This window comes from Bidens hawaiensis, unplaced genomic scaffold, assembly GCF_021521415.1.
Source record: "Bidens hawaiensis isolate Kalapana, Puna unplaced genomic scaffold, B.hawaiensis_p1.1 tig00018794_1, whole genome shotgun sequence".
Taxonomy (NCBI): Eukaryota; Viridiplantae; Streptophyta; class Magnoliopsida; order Asterales; family Asteraceae; genus Bidens; species Bidens hawaiensis.
In genome coordinates, this window is record NW_027492856.1 from 122,817 (window position 1) to 127,692 (window position 4,876).

A 4,876-nucleotide genomic window follows, 5' to 3' on the forward strand; every position below is an offset into this window, starting at 1 on the left:
ATATTTGGCTCTTAAACAATGCTTGTTCCCTTTTAAAAAGTTATGTCAAAAGGATAAGTTTAAATTTATAGAAAAGAGGGAACTGTTGTTTGCATTGGGATTTTAAATGATACCACCTGTTGGTCCAGTTTCCTTTTAATGGCCTTTACAATTTATAACTATTCAATGTATATAAAATCAAAGAGAGATTGTTCGTATGGAAAAATCTGAAAGAAAAAAGAGATTTTAATTTAGACAATTTATAAAGGACAATGTACCGAACTATGAATTGATACTCCAGAGGGAGATGTTACAATTTACCTAACTATTATTGACACTTTGGAAGAAATACCTTCAACTTATGAACTTTACTCTCCATTGATTTGAGAAAACATACTAATATTTATATAATATATAACATACAAAAAATCATGAGGAAACAACCATAAATATAGCACACATTCTTGTCACATTAACCCGCATAAAACGTTACCTTTCCAGTATTTTATTAAAAAAAGAAACACGCACACACACGCCACCTTTGTCTATGTTTGTTTCCTATCTATGTCTTACTAAAGCACAACGATACGAGCTCCTAAAGGGGGCTTGTTTATCCTATTCAACCCATTATTTCAACTATTTACCTCGATACCCTTATTGTCATTTGCTGCCTCAAAGAGAGAGAGAAGTAAAAAAACGAGACAAATCAACATCTAAATGTTCTTTCAAAGTTCCATACCGGATGGTCTTTGATGATAACCGCCACCCCAACCGCCATTGTAACTGTCAGAAACACGGTTGCCTTCAAGCAACCATGCCCACGCGAAAACTTGCCTAAAATAGCCTTGCAGTGCTTGTCGGCTTCCTTCAACAATGCTTCACGGTCATCTCCACTAGCAATCGCCTTCTCATTCTATATAAATAATTACTATGTTAATCACCATTACATAAACAGCATGGTTACAATAAAAAAGCATAACAGTATTGTTCAAGATTACCTTATCCCAGAAACTCTTCAAGGCTGATTTCAGAGGATCCAGACTCGGAAGCTTAGCCGAGTTAATATTCCACTCATCAGACTGTTTTCTTAGAAGTACCGCACTAGCTTCCAGATGATCCAGATATATATCATCCTGTTTTGATTTTTACAGTGAAAACACGAGAAACATTAAAAATAAATAATCAAATATCTAAAATAACATCCGTTTACCCATTGCTTGTAACAGTCTGGATTTTCAGTCAAACACCATAAGAATATGTCACTTGCTTCACTTGCCAGAGCAGAGTTGCCTGTACAATTATGATATTTAAGATATTTTAATAATTAATACATTAAGTAATGTATTCTAAATATTTATTACCTTGACCGGCCGCTTTTGCAGTAATGTGAAACAACTGCTGTGTAAGTTGCTTCATAGCTTTACTGCCCGGGGTAACGGCAAGAGCAACTTCCTTTAAGACAGGATAAATGGCTTCAAATCTATCAGTTGCCTGATACACCAAATGAATTTCAAATTCATGTTCAAATTCAACTTAAATACTATGGTTATGGTCACCTTGACACGAGCTGTAGGAGCAGGGAAGGTGGATCCCATCAGAAGCTCAAGGGTGGGTGGTGGCACCACGCGCTCACCTTTTCTCACAGCACCGTTTACTAAAATTGTACGCGCTTTTGGGAAAGATAATATCCTGCACAAGTGAGTGAATGAAGTATTAACATATAGGAACTATAAGAATCTGGTGAACCAAAATAATAATAGATGTTTCAAACCTCTCAACTAGTTGCAAGATAAGGTCTCGGGATTGGGGGTTACAACCGATTTAATGCAAACTAGTGGCAAGAGCAAGTGGACCCACATGAACAGTCCAACAACCAGGTCACCTTGACTCGCCTATCAAAAAGTTAACTCGTTATTGAAGCTAATTCTTTTTACCTATAGAAAATATGATACTAGTTATCTTAAATGGTTCAAGTTACCTGTGTGATGGTCCACAATAAGACTGGAAGCTTTTCTAGCCCTTGATATTTGGGACTATCTTTTATTATGGGTAAAACACCGATTAGTACATCGGGTTTACACCGTAATACCATTGCTAAGACCACAAATATGGCAACCTGTAAAGTCACAAATCTCACGATGCTCCATTAATAGACAAGAAAGCAATAAAAATGTTGTTTTTTATTTTTATTTTTTCCTGTTCTTGAGTTTGAAAGGAACTTAGGGAGCTAATAATTCTAAACAGATCAAGGGTAGTTTAGTCATAAACAACGTTTATAAAGCTTTGATAGTTTTTTCTCTTCAAAATGTTTGATATTTGGGAGAAAGTTTTGAAGATAAAATCAGTGAACGTTTCCCACAAAATTTGTAGGTTATTTCCTTTCCAAATCATTCCTTTTCTCTACACTTTTTAATCTCACAAAAACAGCTCTAATGCGCAAAATGATATATATTGCAGGCATCTGAACAGTGCAAAAAGGATTGTCAACATAGTATGCTGAAATAAGAAGTTCATGCTATCAATCTCATTCTTTCCATTAATAGCAACTTTATCACGATAAACATTATTTACAAATATTGAATGGTAGATTCCACTAGAATAAGAGGTGTACTTAGAATAAAGCCTAAGTTGAAGATTCTAAGACTCTATAAGATACCCAAAACCAGACAGTCATCATTCAAAGTCAAAGAAGAGTCCTCATTGTTTCTATCTGTGCAAGATTCTAAAGCAAGACGAATCCCTAATAAGAACAAAGATCAAAGCATCTACAACTATAACAGAACAAATTTGTAGTTTGAGAGCATCTACAATCTACACTAAAAGCAATATGTTCATCATCATGAGCATTATCCCCAACCACGTATAAAATAAGCCATGGTCCATTACCTGAGATTTTGAACTTGGCTGCTGAACCACCTTCTTTGAAGCCTTGCTGTTTCCGTGGTGGAGATCCAGGTCAGCCAATATGCTATCTAAGGACCACAAAGTAAAGGACCCAAGGGCGTCTATCGGTTGGTGGTTCAGCCACTCTGCGGCCGTCTTATAAACATCATCAGATATATGTGATAAAGGAATCTGCATAAATAAACCAATCTAAAAAGGACTTTTCAAAAGCAACATATTCTCCAAAAGCTACATCAAAATGTAACAATCATGAACATTTGGTAAATCTTCTAAATCATTATAAAAGTAAATAGCCTACCAAAAGCATGAATTTAAACTTTTAAAATTACTTAAAATAGATAAAGTGTTTACATCAATCATCTTTTCGATAGTAGCTTCCTTGAGTATTCTCATCAACGGAAACTGAGAACTGTTAACCGACGCAAACGCCCGACCGAAATAGTCCGCAAGTAGCATGAGCCATATGTCCGGTTGCGAGTCGCACGATACCTGCACCAAACAATTACAACACACATTTCAATCTCGTGTTCAATAATAATAATAATTAGGTATTAAAATGTTAAATTACCGCTACATCAGCTAGAAAAACAGCCAGATCATAATCGTTAATCTTCACTGCTGCCTCAGCAACCGTAACTTTAGCCTTCTTCAACTTTTTAGTTTTAGGTTTACTCTTCTTCTTCTTCATCTCTCTGGCGAGACTCTCCACATCACTGCCGTGATCCTCAACTTCATCCGTCGTTATCTCACCGGCGGTAGCTTTTTGAGATTCAACCTCAACCATTCTCCGTCGACGATCCTCCGACATCTGTTCAATCGAACGGAACACGTCATCACCGGCACCGGAGTTCTGATCGGAGAACTGTTGAGGTGCCTTATTAGCGATTTTACGTCCTGATTTTTTATACGATACCGTTTGCCATCCGTGATCGTCGTTTTGGGCATTTGCAAGCTCAATCTCCTTCAAAATCGCTTCAAGTTCTAATGAGTTTGAGTCCATTCGGTTCTACGGTGCCGGAAAATCAGACGTCTCCGGCGGTCAATGCTGGTCGCCGGTAATAATAATAATAATAAGAATAATAAGAATTGAAGGGAGGGGAAACGTATATATAGGCGGAGAGATACGTAGTTCGGTCTGATTATTATTATTATTATTATTATTATTATATTTTAAATGACGTATTTGCCCTTCAAAGTTAAATCTTTTTGAAGTATTAAAAGTTTTGAAGTTTACGGTTATGGTATTATTTTAAAGGTTAGTTTAGTCCATGTGATATGTATGTGTTTTTGTTATAACTTTTAGTAACTACAAGTTTGCTATTCGGTCTTTGTCAATATCCGAGCTCGTTATCTAAAGCTCGTGCTTGGCTCGTTAGTTGTTTTTTAAAGTTCAAACTTGTTTATTGTTTGTTAATCAATTTATATATCCAGTGGGCCAGTGGAATCCCACCAATAGCAAAACTATAATTGGGTTTAGAGAGAGTGGGATGTAGGCACACCGTACCTCTATCCAATGAGATAAAGAAGTGGCTTCCAGGGAAACCCTCAGGTCTAAAAAACATATGTATGCAAGAATATAAGAAAGAATCAAAGTTCAACAGTAATATAATTGATAATAACACTTAATAAAATTAATAATACTAATACATGTATAGATAACAATATATAAATATGAAAAGAAGTTAACATAATGGTGTGTTAAAAAAATACGGTAAATAAAAACCCCTAAGGTATTCCTTTCTCCCTAAAAATCCTTAGCCTTAATTCTAAGTCTCCAAGAATTCATATACTTAACCATGTCTCTCATCGTAAGTCAATTTATGGCGTGTAAACAAAATACGATGGGAGGTTTAGGTCTAGCAAATCATAACTAATCCTCTCATCCCAAGTCAATTTATGTTGGCCTCTACCCCTTCTCCCCTTTATAGTAATATTTTCTACGGATCTAATAGGATTCGTCGCCTGTTTTCTCTTCATGTAAGGCCCCGATCCT

General features: G+C 35.9%; 1 pseudogene across 1 annotated transcript; it reads right to left on the reverse strand.

Annotated features, from left to right (window-relative positions):
* Positions 1-429: 429 nt before the first annotated feature.
* On the reverse strand, positions 430-3,883 carry LOC143557078 (uncharacterized; annotated as a pseudogene). Its single transcript, XR_013139501.1, has 10 exons — positions 3,452-3,883; positions 3,235-3,372; positions 2,866-3,054; positions 1,958-2,095; positions 1,751-1,871; positions 1,536-1,668; positions 1,341-1,470; positions 1,190-1,269; positions 978-1,112; positions 430-892 (listed from the first exon to the last, which is right to left on the reverse strand). The product of XR_013139501.1 is annotated as an uncharacterized LOC143557078 (transcript).
* Positions 3,884-4,876: the final 993 nt, after the last annotated feature.